The 17,246-nt window shown below is 39.1% G+C and overlaps 2 long non-coding RNA genes across 2 annotated transcripts in view; one reads left to right on the forward strand and one right to left on the reverse strand.

Moving 5' to 3' along the window:
- LOC136845697 (uncharacterized) overlaps positions 1 to 9,730 on the reverse strand; it is a 64,580-nt gene extending 54,850 nt beyond the window's left edge. Inside the window, exon 1 of the long non-coding RNA XR_010855219.1 lies at positions 8,942 to 9,730. This is a non-coding gene — a long non-coding RNA (uncharacterized lncRNA). The remainder of the gene's footprint in view (positions 1 to 8,941) is intronic.
- The window catches only part of LOC136845703 (uncharacterized), a 38,909-nt gene extending 23,214 nt beyond the window's left edge, over positions 1 to 15,695 (forward strand). The window contains exon 3 of the long non-coding RNA XR_010855222.1: positions 14,334 to 15,695. This is a non-coding gene — a long non-coding RNA (uncharacterized lncRNA). The remainder of the gene's footprint in view (positions 1 to 14,333) is intronic.
- The last annotated feature ends 1,551 nt before the right edge of the window (positions 15,696 to 17,246 follow it).

Genomic DNA, 17,246 nt, shown 5'->3' on the forward strand with positions numbered 1-17,246 from the left:
GGTCGGGTACCTGGCCAACAGAAGACGCTTCCACCCCAATCATGAGGATAAAGTCGGGTCAAAAAGGGATGCTTCCACTCGCTCCAGGGGAAGAAATTTGCTCCCAGAGCGAGGAGAGGCCCCAGAGAGGATGTCCTGAGCAACCGCTCCCCCGCAGCCTTCCACACCCGATGAAACAAATGAGGAAGGGGAGGGGGAGTCCTCACCCTATAGAGGGATGAATAAATTTGTTTTTATTTAGCATTTCCCAACGTTTTGAGAGAGAGAGAGAGAGAGAGAGAGAGAGTGTAATTGTCGTGGGAGTGAGTGCTTCGGTTGTTGGAAGAGGATGAGGTCGTTAGTTTGTTTACGGCGCTGTCTGTCTGTGGAATATGTGTGTGAGGATTTTTCGGTTTTGAAGGCAGTTTTTGGAGTCTTGAGTCAGGAGCTAGTGCTGAGTGAGGAAGCTAATTGTGAATGTAGCCGTGAGCGTGCGCATGAAGCGAAGGTAAGTTAGTAACGAATGTAGTGGTGGATCAGAATAAATATTGTAGTTTGGTAGACACGGGGGCACAAGTGTCGTTAGTGGAGTAGTACAGTAGTTAGTGAATTGAAAGGTGCGATTGGGATATAAAAGAAAATCAACGAGTGTAAGGATACATGGTTTGGGACAAGGGAGTGTGTTAGTATGGGAGGAGGTACAATTAAAAATTCAGTTAGGGGATTTGAAATAATACATAATTTTGTAGTCATGGATGAGAATGATATGCCAACATGTTTTTTTATTAGGAATTGATTTTATGGAGAATGCATGATATAAGTGTGGATGTCGGGAGGGAATTTTAGGAAAGGGCGGCAGGAAATAACGAAGGTTAAAGGAGGGGATGTGTCTAAAACTAGTTTTGTAGGTATGGTAGATATTGCAAGGAGTGAAAATGATTTGTTGAGTGAAGAGGAAATTAAGCAGATGCAAAATCAGTGCATGAAAATAAATATGTTAGAGAGTGTGTGTTAGGGGGTGTAGAGCAGGAAGTTGGCCGTCTGAGTTAGAAGTATAAGCGAAGTGCTAAGAGATTTGTTGTATGTAAAGGTATAGTTTATTTTTTGCATCAGAAGGAATATGGGGATGGGGAAGTGTATGTGCCAGTATTTTCAGAAGACGCAGCCGTGGGTATGTGTTTATTGGTGCATAATAGGTTTTGGGCATCTAGGGGGAAAATAAATTATGGGAAATGTATGAGAGAGATTTATGTGCCTGGATTGAGTAAAATTTGTGCGGATGTAGCGATTACGTGTGCGGACTGTCAGAAGGGTAAGTATCAGTGTGCATGCAAACCACCTGATTTGCGATTGCAGATGAAAGAGTTATTTGAGATGGTTGTGATTGATTGTGTGTCGTTGCCTGTGACTGCTAGAGGACATGTGGGAATGGTTGTAATGGTAGATCATTCGATAAGTTTACATATCGGTAGCGATTCGGAACAAAAGAGAGAGACTGTATGAGAATGGTGGTCAAGTGATGTTGCCAGTGTGTGTGTGCAAGCCGACCACGAATGTTGATGACAATGGGCCTGAATTTGTTGGATGGGAGTTTGAGCAAATGTTGCGTGATTGGGGCATAGAACATGTACTCGCCGTGTATGCCCAGTGCGAATGGATTGGCGGAACGAACGGTGAGAACGTTGACAGAGAGATTACGTATGATGAGGAATGTGATAATGATTGGGATGTAAGCGTTGGGCGAGCGTTGTGGTATACAACGCCACTGTGCATAAGGGTATTGGTATGTCTCGTGTAAATGTGTGTTAAATTTTTGAAAAGATAGTGAGACTGGAGATTGGGTCTATCTGAGAATGATAGGAAGGTATGGAAGAAGGCGCATGAAAGGTTTGAAAGTTACAAGGTGGGCGAGAAAGTGTTGAAAGAAGTAATCGAGAAAGGGGCCGGTTGAATGTAAATAAAGTGCGTGAAAAAATTTGAGGGTCCGTATGAGGTGTTGGAAGTTGGTCCCAGTGGGCTTAGTTATGTTGTAGGGGAAGTATGTGTAGATGGTAGTGTAGAGGAGAAATGCGAGCGAATCACAATAATTAAGTAGATGGAAGGATGTACCGAATATGTGAGAGAGAATGGGGTATAAATGGTTGAAATTGAATGTGGGTGAAACCAAGTATGCATGAGAGCTTGTGTATGGAGGATCAGCAATTTGTTTTGATAGAGTATGTAAAAAACTTAAGAAAGGGAAGAACGTAAGTAAACTGAATGGTCGTAAGTTGTGTGATAGGGTGTGAGTGCCAAAGTGGAAGTGAGTGATAAAGCGTGTAATACGGATGAATGGGATGGTATGGATAGAACGTATAGCATATGCGGGTTTGATATAACTGAGTTGACTGAACGATGAAAGTTTAGTGAACGGCTGGAGGTGAGCGAAAGTGTAAGAGCAAGAGAGCGCAGTAATATACGAGTGATTGAAAGCATGAATGAATCGTTGCAAGAATTGGAAAGGTCAATGAGCGAATGGGATGGTTAGTTGAAGAATTGGGGGAGGTATTTGGGAGCAGAGTTAGAGGGTATAGATGAGATTGTGGATGAAATTGAGATTGGTAATAGTGAAGAAGATAGCGTGAATCTGAGAGAGAATGGAGGAGAAGATGTGAGTTTGAATGTTGCTAGAAGAGAGAATGATTCTGAGAGAATGATTGTGCCCATGACGCGATCTAGAGGACCTGCTAGTGAGCATCCGTGGGTGTTAAATGTAAGGCGATTTGAAAGAGGTGTGAAAGGTGTTGGTGGGAAATGCTAAAAAGGGGGAGAAATATAGAGGATGAATAAATTTGTTTTATTTACATTTCCCAACGTTTTGAGAGAGAGAGAGAGAGAGAGAGAGAGAGAGAGAGAGAGAGGTGAGAGAGAGAGAGTGTAATTGTCGTGTAAGTGAGTGCTTGGATTTGTTGGAAGAGGGATAAGGTCGTTAGTTTGTTTACGGGCGCTGTCTGTCTGTGGAATATGTGTGTAAGATTTTTCGGTTTTAAAGGCAGTTTTTGGAGTCTTGAGAGCTAGTGCTGGTCTGTCGTTTGGTTTGGACAGTTTTTTTGTGCTGATGCAAAGTTGTTATTTTCCCTTGTTAGTGTGCTGTTCTTGTTGCTGTATGTTCGTGAGTCGTGTGTTTTTCTGTTTTGGTTTGGTTTGGTTGTGGTTTTGTGTGCTGTGTGTTGGCGACCGTGGACGCCTTACTCCATCTTCCAGCAACCGAGGACCAGTGAGTGTTGTACTGCTTTTTTGTGTTTTGAAATTCCGCCACAACCATAAGGAGAGGCAGCAAGAAGAGGAAGCTTGCTGGGAGGGAGAAACAACCCGACAGATCAGCCACCCAGAGTCATTAAGCGTGTTACCTCGGACGACTCCCTTGGCAGGTTTCCTATGTTAGTGTCTCCTCCCCTCAAACTTCCTCCATTGCTTGGGAGACCAGGAACAACACTTGCTACATGGTGATCGCTGCTGAACACACACGTCCCCTGCAAGTGGGCAGAGGGGCGTGTGGGTTGTGTCAACTTAGATCTAAAGGTATGACATTTCTTGCTCCTACCCCAGGACACACACACTGGGGATAGGAGGGCTTAAAGGGCTTATCAACATTCATACTAGAAAAACAAAAGGAAATTTCCCACCGGGAAAAAGCTCAACAGTCGAGCAGATAGCGAAACAATGTCAGCAGTCTACGACGGCTGAAAGCAAATTGGAATTTTTACATCCGGGTAGGCGGTACTCCCGCCTCCCGGACGGTAGTTAACTGCCTAACCAACTTGTTCGAAAGTTCAGTGGCCGTTTCCAGCCTATGCTGAAAGTAATTCCTAATGTAAAGGACCGATGGTTTGTATATCGTGTCGGAACGATTGATATCTTTATTCTATCATACTGAAATTGATATTTTTATTTTATTATACTGGGCCCGGATGCACTAACATTTACAATAGTGTAAAGTCAAGTTTTTGTTCGTTACATTACTTTTTTGGGTCCTTTAACGTTTTTTCAACATTACATAGTCACATACCAGATCATTATAATTTTTTTTTCATACTTTTTCTGCAACTGTAGACAAATAGAAATATGTTTCTCACCATAGTATTCAGAAATTAAATGGAAGACAGGAATATTATCACAAGGAAAGCCAGAAAAATGAGGATATAAACGCCATCGTAACTTAATACGTCGCAAGTATGTTTAGTATGTCTGGGCCCTACACTGCAAGTATGCATTTTCAGTATCACAGATGACTGAACTTCATGAGTTTTCGGTTCTTTCGACTGGCAACTAAAAGACTTTTGTTTGCATCTTTTAAATCATGATGAAGGCGGCTGCGTATAAAGAGGATGACAATGAAGAACCTGCAGTTGCACACAGAACAAACTAAAAACTTTCCCTGAATCTTCTCCTCCAAGCCTGTCACAAGGCTGCAGTCAACTCTGCTTATATAGTAAATGTCAAAACCATCTTTCTATACTCGTTTTCCATTTGAGTAATCATGTCGTAAAGGATTGTCCTTGGCACAATTAGCTCCTCTCCTGGTGTGTTACCTTAAGTCTTCTTGGAAAGGAAAACATGGGCAGAATTGTGTGGATCAAGAGTACTTTGAAGTTTTGTCCTGCATTCTCTACAAACCGTGTGACGAACCTTACGCACGGTGAAACCTGTGATATGTGCTAACACACTGCATTCCTCAAGTGGTAGGTCTCCCCCAGGGAGGGTAATTACTGACTATACTGAATTGGCAGAGAAGAATGTGTGATATTCACTGGAGATTTTGCAAAACAATAAGTCCCTATATTGCTCAGAGTTACCAAGAAGGTATCAGTGTCGTCTTGGCAGTTGGCACCAGCACTTGGAACATAATAACATCCGCCGTGACTTGGCGGAATGCACTCCTGAACTGAACTGAAATGCATCTGAGTTGTCCCTGTGCCCACCTTTCCCCCGAATTATTGAAAATAAATTTCCAAACAATCTTGACTGAGCCTGTTGGTTAATAGGCAAGACAGCTTGTACTTTGAATGTAACTCATCCCACAACTGTAACAGACCTTTGATTGCCATCTGCCATCCAGAGATGCAAGGCAGCTTTCGTGGACCAAGTGATTTGATACCATCCAACCATGTGAGGCAGTTAACTAGAAATTCCTTGTGACCTGATTTCAGACTCATGACATGTCACAATTTTGTATTATTGGTACGAGTGCCACTACTGAAACAGTTGAACAATTGGTCCATCTTCTCAACAAAGTCTGTGTACTCTTAAATCAACTCAATACATTCTTCATCATGAGCATTTGACAGTTTACGAAAGGGTGTCATATCAACCAGATTAATTAATTAGGTATATAATTAAATAATTTAAACAAACTTTTACTTAGCACATTTCTCCTCATACCAAGCTACACCACCAGTGCTCAATTTTTTACAGGAAAGTTTGTGTGACAACAGGAGCAGAAGAAGAATAATGTAACAATGCAAGAAAGAAGACAACGAATGAAGAGACAAGATAGGAGAATCAAGAAAGAAGACCACACAAAGAAGAATCAAGAAAGAAGAAATCTAAGCGATTATTACTCTTGAGAGTTTCCGGGGAAATCCAATTAAACAAACAAACACTGCTATATGAAATAGCTTGAGCAGTGCGAGAATGCCTGATTCGCTACAACAACACTCAGTAACCATTGTAGTGTCTGCACAAAACATGGTGAATTGGTGAATGAAACAACCAGAGCTGAGAGTTTAGAGTGTAAAGTCCCCGCCCAATGGGTTTTCTGTGGTGACTACCCATTTTCTATGGTGACTCTCCTACAAGCCTAGGTCAAGCCAAATAGCCACATTTTTATCTATGTAAAATACCTATCTGTTACTGATTTATTTATGACCGTTTACTTTTTGTGTGTGTCAGAATATTATTGTGCCAATTCTTGTGATCTGATCTTTCATGTTATTTGTGTTTGCCTGTCCAAATTCACATTGAGAGCAATTGACCTCGGGTCACCTGTATCCTATTGTATTCCTTTGTGACATCCACACGCCGCTTTATAAGCGGCCTGCTTTATTGTAAAGTCCCCACTCAACGGGTTTTCTGTGGTGAACTACCCGTTTTCTACAGCGACTCTCCTACAAGCCTAGGTCAAGTCAAATAGCCACATTTTTATCTATGTAAATATGTATCTGTTACTGATTTATTTATGCCTATTTACTTTTATGTGTGTCGGAGTATTATTGTGTCAGTTCTTGTAATCTGATCTTTTATGTGATTTTTGTTTGCCTGTCTGAATTCACATTGAGAGCAACTGACCTCGGGTCACCTGTATCCTATTGTATTCCTTTGTATGACGCCAGCACGCCACTTTATAAGCGGCCTGCATTCCTAATAAACCAGCAGTACATGTCTACCTGCTCATTATTTCGCACCTCTTATAAGAGTACAGTCTACTCTTTGGTCAAAGGAACAACGAGAGAATAACCATTGTAAAGACGTCAGACGTTTCTTTATTTTCACATCAATTACGTCATGTATTGCATTTCTATATATGTCAAGACTCTCATGTAAATAGTCACGTGCAGAATTTTCTGGCCTTTCCGCCAATATGTATTTCATCATTGTACATTTATTTGTCTCTCAAAATTCCCATTTGTTTGTCAACAAACACAAATTGCTCAGAGTGCGGGTCATGGCGTTCGGAGGTCGAACACCATGTTTCCATTCGCACTCTGCCATGTATATCTGCGCTCAGGTAATAAACAATTTAATACCCAGTTGACCTTGTAAAGTCCCTGTTCAATGCGTTCTCTGTGATGAACGTCCCGTTTTCTGCGGTGCCTTCACATTCGACCTGGGCTCGACCGAACACATATTATTATCATTATATTGTGAATTGTATATTTCATTGTCTGTTCAAGTGACCATGTATTATGTATATGTAACAGAATATTTTTGTAACATCAGACATTATTAATCATTATGTTTTCTGTATGCACCTGTCCTGTTTTTGTAGAGAAATAATTTGACCTCAGGTCACCCGTAAATCTTTGTACCCGTGATCTCTGTGAAGTACGCAGACATCCGCACACTGCTTTATAAGCGGATCACTTCATCAATAAACTATGAGAGAAATCAAGAAAAACATTGGGCTTCATGAGGAACTAGACCCCCCCCCGACATATGCTGGCAATCTCCTAGCAGCTTTAAGGAGGGTAGAAATGCAAAATTAAGCTGCTGCAATCAAGGAAAACACGCCAATCACAGAGTACAAAGAACAAGCACCCTGGGAGCCTGAACTATTCAAAATAAACTTTACAATCCTCCCTGCAAGCAAAGAAGCATGCACTGCTCTACAACTAAGGCTAGCAGCCCAAGAAGCAATCAGGAAACTGCAGCCACAAATGAATATTTTACGGATGGATCAGTAGATCCAGCATCCCCGGCAGCAACAGGTCCACTCAACAACCCTCAAAGGATGCTGGAGGCTCTCAGACAATGCCTCCACTCTACAAACTGAACTAATTGCTATTGCAAAAAGCTCTGAAGACTCTCAGCATAGGCAGGGAAACAACAATTCATACTGACTCGAAAGGAGCAATACAGGCTATAACAAAAGAAAAGGCAAAGAAAAACATCAGACTTCTATCAAGCATATGGGCAATCGCAAGCCTCATCAAAACAGGTACAGGCAAATAACACTAAACTGATTCCGAGCCATGTGGGTATCCAAGGAAAACGAAGAAGCAGATTCTTTAGCAAAAGTGGGTTGCTACACAGCAACATTAGTATCAAAATCACCCCCGCTCACACAACTGAAAAACAGGCAGCAGCACACTGCCAACTGCAGGAAGAAAGCAAAGTCAGAAGAGCTGTTTTCGGTGGCTCAAAAACACGCCAAATGGTACGTGGACACTGTAAACCTAAAACCACACAATATAACCAGACGTGTCACGGGCCCTAGCTGTCATAATCCATGGCTAAGGCTGGGATACCAATGCACATGGCAAAAGAATAGTAGATAACCCCAACTATGCAAGTACTGTGAAACAATCCCAGAAGAACCCTGGAACACTACCTTCTTGACTGTACAGAAACAGAACAGTTAAGAACAAGATATGAAGGAAATGAAAGAACAGCTACCAAAATAAAAAAGCACATACTGGCAAACATTCATGAATTTGCAGGCTTCCCATGCTCCTACGCACCACCACGGTAACTCTAAAGAATCCTTACCTTTAACCACCGCTCTCCCTTCCCAATTCTTAAATCAGACACAACAGACCTGGACTCCAGACAACAAATCAAAAGCCCATTCCATCTCATCTCTAACTGCTGACTCTTTTAGAAATCACTCTCTCCCCTATCAAAATCACCTTTCATCCACCACAATCAACTCCCAACAAATGCACAAAACACATACACACACACAAGAATTAGGACCGGACAAGGAATATGGCTTTAGATCATCACGAGCTAGCATACTAGCTACTGTGCCTACTACTCAAATTCTTCTTTTTCCCCACTGTTGGTCTCTCCCACTAGCCAACACTCACTGCTATCATACTTTTATCCTCATCTGATGGGTACCTTAGGGTTCAAAGAGGTTGCAACCTTGCCTGTTAAATCTCTTCACTTCAATACCACCCCCACCAAAATCACTTTCATGCATCATAATACGGTTTTCTTCTAACCTACCCATCTCAGACTCATCATCAACATAGAGTTACGGGCTGCTCAAGGAGCAAGAGCCCGTGCTGGCACAAGGCCAGCTAAATCTAAAACAACAACAACAACAACAATCAATAAACTAGCAGTACTTGTCTTCCTGCTCATTATTTCGCACCTCTCTCACAACCTTTCTTGTCCTCACACCATCAACATATCGCATAATTTCGTTATGCGAAGTTAGTTTTGATAAAATGTAACTGACAACATAATTATCACTCACCTTTCCTTGTCTTAAGGAAATCGAAAAACTCAGGCCTATTCTTTCTTGAATTACAGCAAGTAACCGTAGCACACAAATGTGGCCCTTTCATGTTGACATCTTCCAACTCCTATTACGCGCCCGCTGGTAGAGGCGCCACCGTCGCTCGCAGTTACAAAGGGGAGGTACGATTGTTCTCTCTTTACGACTCTATATTCTTTGCTATTATCATCGTGTGGGGAGAATGGCCTTATTAAGGCCTGGGTCTCTCTCAGTGGCCATGGTACTGGTCGGTCAAGGGATTAAAAGCTTAACCATTATAAGGATGTTGTTAAGAGTACAAAAAACATGTATGACAACAAAAGTGAAACTAAAAACGTGGTTAACTAAATGTTCAAAACAAAATACCATGTCCTTGGTGTTTCCTTAAATTTGTGTGTATAATTCGGTAAAATCTTATATGTTTGTTTGAGAACCTCCACCGTGTTTAATTGGTTACCTCTAGTTTCTAAATCAACCCGTATCTCATTACTCATCAATCATATAAACAATAAAGGAAAACGGTTCTGGGGAAAACGTGTAAAAACTGGTGGTATGAAATAAAAGTAAAAACTCTAAAGACAAATAAAACGATAACAAAATTATATTTATAGTTTTGATTTAACTCGAGGAACACTATCCTAACCTTACCATGCCTAGCTTAAATGAGCTGCTCTATAGACTACTTTGTCTCTAGAGCAAAGCTCCTAACCTATTACAGGTGCACTGTTCCAAAATGTATCATAAGTAATCCCGGTGATACGGTAACCTTAAGTATCACAGGAATAAGGTAGCCTAAAAGGACTAAATTATCGAAAAGGTTCAAATTTTCTTATCACAAATTCTTTGGCCTTGCTTACCTTCATTCCAAGTCGGTATTTTCAGGTGCTGGATCGTCATATTTTCTCGATTACCTTATCGATAAGGGCAAGGTGAATCGTCTTTTCGTTGTTTAAATATATATGCATAGCTGACGTATCGACCAAAAAAACTTAGTAATTTATGATCCAACACAAAAACTCTAATGGTTGAAGTCGTTCGGATGCCTCCGTCATTCTGAATGGGATTCAACTTCGCATTTCACAAAGATTCCTGGACTGCTTACGTCTATCCCGTTATGAAAAGACTCATCTTGTGGCCTATGAGCAATATGCATACGCTTTTGTAAAACAGACCGGACAAGCAGCAGCAGAGCAACACCACAAAGGACGCTCGACTAGGCACAAGAGTAATGCTTTTGGCATAAGGTTGGGGGTGGGGGGGTCCCCACCTACGAGTGTTGTTGCCGACACAGCACACGGCTGAGGGGTAGGGAGACCAAGGTTGAGATGGAAAGATAATGTGTTCAGAGGTATGAGAATTGGGAGTGGAGGATCCTGACAATAATTGGAGAGATGCAGCACTCAGCAGGGGAACTAGGAGAGGTCTAGAGTCTAGACCGTCTAATGCGAGCGGAATTTTAGCGGTCATGGCCATGGGCCACGAAGAGGCCCGGGAGCCACTAGAGGGAGTGAGTGAGTTGCCATTTCAGCGCGTTTCGCGCTAGATCTAGCGCGTTCCTGGACAGTCTAGCGCGTTTTTTTCCTAGCTGGCGCGGCCGCGCTATTTGACGCCTCTTAGACTAATATATAGTGCTTTTCCAGCTGATAACATAAAATATGTTAAACTGATTGCCTCTCAGAGTCTTTTGTCCTACTGTATTGCAACAATTTCCGCATTATCATTTTGTTATATTATAGGAGACGGCTCTTTCTCTTGTTTTTCCCAAACTATGCTCGACATGCAGTCAAAGTGTTTACAAGTTTTAAATATGGCTCTTACATTTTTAGGACTACCCCTGTGGTTTGGATGCGGGATTGGAGGAGGTTATCCCTGCATGAATATTGTTTATAAATTGGTCCTGTTCTTAGAAATTATATATATATATATATATATATATATATATATATATATATACAAATCTCCGCTCTCTCAAACTCTCTCTCTCTCTCTCCTCTATATATATATACCTATATATATAATATATATATATATATATATATATATATATATATATATATATATATATATATATGAACAAAGTTACAGCCACGAAGGAAAAGTGAAATAATGAGATGCTACGCTTTCGTCTTATTACCAAATTTATGTAGGGGACTTTTTAACGCCTTTACATCCCAAGATTTTCCAGTTTCATGTAATATGGCATCGTTTATGTTGCTGATATTTTAGCCATCATTCCTAAAGATTTGGATGTAAATAACATTGATCAATCAAATGACCACACACATTATATTATATATATATATATATATATATATATATATATATATATATATATATATATATATATATATATATATAATTTATATATACACATACTTTTATATATAACACATATATATTTATATATGTGCATATATATGTGTATACATATATATGTATATATATACATATGTATATGTATAAATACACATTTGTATATATAATATATATATATATATATATATATATATATGTGTATAAGTGTGTGTAAATGTGTGTGTGTGTGTGTGTGTGTGTGTGTGTGTGTGTATTATATCCTCCTCGCACTAACCTGGCGGAGAAGCTCCGCCCACCACTGTAACTGCATGGATTGCAGGTTCGTCATTATTGTATCTATTTCGAATTTAATCAATAACAGGCATACAAAATATAGCATATCATTACAAAATCTTGATGCAATGTATAAATTTCTATTCTTTCTGCATAGAAACACTTTCTTTCTGAAACACTTGTCATTATATAAAAAAACGAAGAAAAAAAAACGAGTGCAATTGTATGCAAAGGAAGGGTAGGTGTGCTGGTTAATGCAACAGTCATTGTTTTGGCGGGATATGGAATCTTACACTTGTCACCTCATCAGCTGATTTCATTGACGTCAACAAATTTCTGATATTTTTCATCCCATTTGAAGGTAAATACTTACATAGATTCACATGTTTACCTATTTAATTTCCTGCGAATCTAACACAAAGTAAAGGTGTCTTTTTATATTTATATTCGTAATGAGCGATCAGAGGAGGAAGATCAAAGCATTACCCCAAATATAGGTCTATAATACTTTCCCCAGCCTCCAGTTCCAATCCAGTTGTTACAGGCCATATAAGTGTCCGTAGATGGTTGGTTAGAATGGAAGGTTTGATCCAGTTCAACAAAGTTGGGTAACAATATCTCCAAACAAATAAAGTGGAAAAAAACTGGTCTAAAACGAGGCATTTTCTTCCATCCGTTTTGTTTTATTTATTTTTTGTATTTTATTTTTATCTTTATTTTTTTTTTATCCAATGGCAATATTGAGTACCAGTATAGGATTTTATCACAGAGCTGAACTAGAGTTACTAAAGTGCTTATTCCATATGTAGTCAAACTCAGAAATCATCGCTAGAATTTAGAATACTTGGAGATAGTTGTTTCACAGATCGGTTAGGCTACTTACTAAAATTCCTTTGGTTAAGTGGTTGAATCTGGAGGAGCCGATTGGTAGCCTCGTATGGGTCTAGTTCCAATAATTGTATAAACAAAAAACTGATATCTCTTCTTTATTTACCCTTTGTTTTATGCAACTATACATTTAAGCAATTATATTATGAGGTTTGTTTATGAATTTATGCAGTCGTATTGTAAATGAAGCTGTAGGCCTATATGTCGTTAATTGCCTTCATTTGCTATAACATTCACTTTTAATTTATAACTTTAACGTTATGTCATTTTAATACATGTTTCTTGGCATATAGGAAAGATACATACATACATATGATTTTTCGACATATATTTCCCGATTCAGTATTATTATTACTCAATAAATACATTAAAAACTATATAGCTTTTATATTTCCCCTTCAGTTAGCTCGAAAATAGCATAAAATTTACGTAGTCCTATAGCAAATTAAATTTAGATCACCTTAAACCAAAGAGCATTGCTCTTACGATTAAACCAAACATAAATTCAAATACAAATTAAAGATTAGTTAATCAGTAAAAAGGAATTATTTGTGTTGTCGTTTAAACAATGGCTGTTCCATTAATCAGCACGCCTCCCTTTCTTTGCATACAGTTGCACTCGTTTTTTTTTCTTCGTGTTTTTATACAATGACAAGTATTTCAGTGACAGCAACTATGCAGAAAGAATAGAAATTTATATATTACATCAAGATTTTTGTAATGATATGCTATATTTTAAGAAGGGACTTGTTAATGATTAAATTGAAATAGGTACAATACTGACGAATCCTGCAAGCTATGCAGTTAAATGGTGGGCGGGGCTTCTCCGCCAGGTTAGTGCAAGGAGACTATAGTACTAGTGTTTAAATTACATTGTTATTTTCCGTGCAAAAATAAAAGTTTATGATAATATTTTCAATAATATTTCAATTTTTCATGTGTAATTTAAAAATTCTGGGTACAAAAAAAGGTGAACATTCTACTCTTACTTCGCTAAAGAACCGTAGGTTTAAGGACCTATTCTGCTTTAACGGATCACAGACCTACTGTATACTAGATTATATACCACTAGATTAGACTATACAAGATACTGTGTATGCAACATAGTTACTTTTTTACCTTTGTAAACTCGTGTTGCATAACTTGAATTATTGCTTTACATGTTTCTGGGATTATATGCCCCAAGTGCGACCAGAAACCTCTTGTACTGTACTTGCTGATATCAGTAATACTACTGAATGGAATGTTGTTATGTCTATGGTAAGCAACGCATTACCTAACTCCGTCCGCACCAAGATTTTGGCGCGAACGTCAGTTGCCCTGTACCCACCATAGGATTAAGACGCTTCTGTAATAAACCATCAACACTGGAATAGTGCCTCTTACTTACCCTGCCCATACAAGCCCGTTGGGGATGACCGCAAAAACATAAACAAAAGACTGTAAATATCATTAAGATGACCCCCAAAAGAAATATTAGTCCTTGATAACGACCCCCAAAAACCCTTGGGGGTCACTACCTAGGAAAGAATGAAGTTTTTATATGGATGTTAGACAGAACTAGCATCAATAACGACAATAATTTTATATATATATTAACGACGGCGACACGTTTTGCGTAGGATATCATCAACTTCTCTCTCTCTCTCGAGAAGTCAGCGTTAATGCAGGCCTACAATTGTTGATTAATTGGCCGGTTTTCATCAGCCTGAGCATGATCATATATATATATATATATATATATATATATATATATATATATATATATATATATATATATATATATGGTGTGTGCGCTGTTAGATAGACCGATAGATATATGCTATTCAGATATATAGTGTTATATGTTTGTTCCGAACTAGATTATAACCTGAGCATAATCTTTTTTTTACAGGAAAAGATGGGCGACTGCGGTGGCGGAGGGGACTCTGGTTGCGGCGGCGACGGAGGGGGAGGAGGAGGAGGTGGCTACAGAAATGAAAGAGAACCCTCTCATGCAACTAAAGTGCTAAGTGCGATTTTCGCCGTGGGCTTTGCTATTCTCATTCTTTTCATAATCTTGACCAGTCGTTACTGGTAGATCTTCGACATGCGTGTCGCGTCAGCGGCACCGTTCACTGTGGTCAGTTTGCTGTGCGCTGTGGACAGACCTATTAACTGCATTGCTTTTTGCCTTTAAATGCTTATCTGTTCACTGTTTTTTTTCGCCTTCTAGGTCTTCAACTTTTCGAACTTTGCCTTCTCTTCAACTTTCACTTCTTGTGTAAGGACAAATCCTAAGGGTCAGTTATATGAATTACTAGACATGTGGCTCGGTGGAAAAGAATAAGAAAAGAGTGAAGAAACGTACTCGGTGGAATGAAGTTCTAGAATGTGACTGAATCGAATGGAAATTAAAGAGGCGTAACTCAGTAAAATGAGTCTAAAATTTGCGTCAGAATGCAACTCTGGTCTCGTTGAACTTCTAAAAAAAGACAAAAAATCAAATGCTATAGTTATTATCAAAATACTGTATCGCGCGAAGAGACTCGAGTGGAGTGGAAAAATGTGAGTCGCATATTTCGGCTGGAACTACAGTGCTAGTCACACTGAATCTTCATGGTGATAATTATGTTCCTCGGTGGCCGAATTAAAACGCAATTATTTACTTTATATCTGCAACTAAACGATTAGAGCTAAGCATCCAAGCTGTTGAAAGCATCCGAACATATGATGTTTAACTCTGATTTGTGGATTATATTACACGTACCTATTAGAGGATTTTAATTTCTCTGTTAAGTGTTCACTTTATTATGGAGTGTTTTTGATGTTCACTCTTCCAGATAAAAAATCTAATTCTGCGATATATGACTGACTTTATTGCATTATACTTTTTATTATGCACAAAGTTCAAAATCATTATTTCTCTGTTTTACTTTTAAGTGATTCGGATTACGAATTTTCGCCAGAAAATGGTGTATTTCTTGCGCCAGTGTTACTCAAAGTCACAAGAGTAATTTACTGGTATGAGAGAGAGAGAGAGAGAGTATCATACCTTTATTTCAAATTTCAATGAAGAAACAGTTTAATTTGTAACTTTCCTATAAGGTAACTCCATCGTGTAAAATGTAACTCTGCAAGCAATATTGATTTTCCAGTGTTGTTTAAAAATTACAAATATTTTGATGCATCTTGAGAAAGAGAGAGAGAGAGAGAGGATTATTATGTAAAATGCAATTCTGGGAGCAATTATGTATAATAAACATTAAAACATAAACATTTTATTTTTTTTACCCTCATCAGAGTTTGTGAAAGGAAGTACATGCCGATAAACTCTACAGAATTCAAAATGTTCTGAAACTTTCAAGAATTGATATCATAACGTGATGGTCAGAATCCAACCCCTCTAATTGTATATATATATATATATATATATATATATATATATATATATATATATTATATATTATATATATATATATTCCTATATATATATATATACATATATATTTTTATGGTTTATGTGATTTTAGAGATTTTCACAGGCCGGCAATGGAAACTTTATTTAATTGGCCTTGGAGTTCTGACTTACGTAAAGGGAAATCGAAAAAAACAAAGAACTAGGAATGATTTTAGGAACTGAAGGCTCTACTTCATTAGGAAATGTTACGTAAACACTTGGGATAAATTAAGGAATTATATTACAAAAGAAAAGCATTAGAAGGGAAAATGGGTAATTGAATGGTTAAAGGGCTTGCAACGCCTGAAGATCCTCCTACTGGAGTCTTGAATAAGGGCAAGGCACAGTCCAAGATGAGTCCACTGCGAATAGGTCCCTCTGCAAGAGAGATTTACACATTCCACACCAGTAAAGGAAAATACAACACAGAATATGACTCGAGTCTGCACTGAGGGTGCCAAGGACTCAATGAATAACTGAACACTTTACACTGGAACAAGAAACACTGCAAAAGGCACTGAACAAACGACACAGGGACGAGGAACAATACTGGCACTCGGTAACACTTCAAAGGGGCAAACGGTCGTGACTGAAATGTCTTTACTCGCATTTTACCTTAGGGGAAGCGGGTCTCTGGCAAAGGATGACGAGGAACAATCACACACTTGACATCGTACTCAGGTTCCTGGGTAGGTCCTTTCGAGGATGACGGTAGTACTGGGTTCACGTCAGGAGTCTGGTATGGACATCTGGGTGGAAAGGTGAAGGATGACCTCTCAGCGTCTTGTATCACTCGCCCACGTGTTTGGCTAACTGCTAACTGCTAACGGTCCAACTGCATCGTGACTGACTGCCCAACGACTACTCAGATGTCTCCTGTCCTTCTCTTTTTAAGGCCTCGGCCGAGAGTCCTGACCAAGTGCAAAGATTGGTGACCGTGTGCAAAAGATGTTTCATTTGCCCAGGTGTTCAGCCATCTGGTTGCCTCTTCCCAGGTATCCTGTGAAAGGAAAGACTAATTCAGCAGCTTAATCTGCCTTTACAAGGTTGTTTTAAGCAGCTTAGTTGGGCTAAGCTGCTTAAGGGAGTGGCACCCAGCCTCCACTCATCTTTGCCCCTTTCGACCATGCCATCCCAATGTCTGTCTCAGGTAAAGGAAAGGGACAGATCGAACTGCTAATAACTTTAATTGTTTTGATATCTAGGTCCACTAGGACCGGTCATGCAGTGACGATTCTACTCTCAATAACTAAGGGCAAATTAAGGGTCGTCTGTGCAGCGACTTCTTGTATTATAATAATATATATACAGTATATATGTATATATTTTTTAATTCTCTTGTATAGTTTCTATCAATGCTTTCCTTTT

The sequence above is a fragment of the Macrobrachium rosenbergii genome, chromosome 2 (assembly GCF_040412425.1).
Source record: "Macrobrachium rosenbergii isolate ZJJX-2024 chromosome 2, ASM4041242v1, whole genome shotgun sequence".
Taxonomy (NCBI): domain Eukaryota; kingdom Metazoa; phylum Arthropoda; class Malacostraca; order Decapoda; family Palaemonidae; genus Macrobrachium; species Macrobrachium rosenbergii.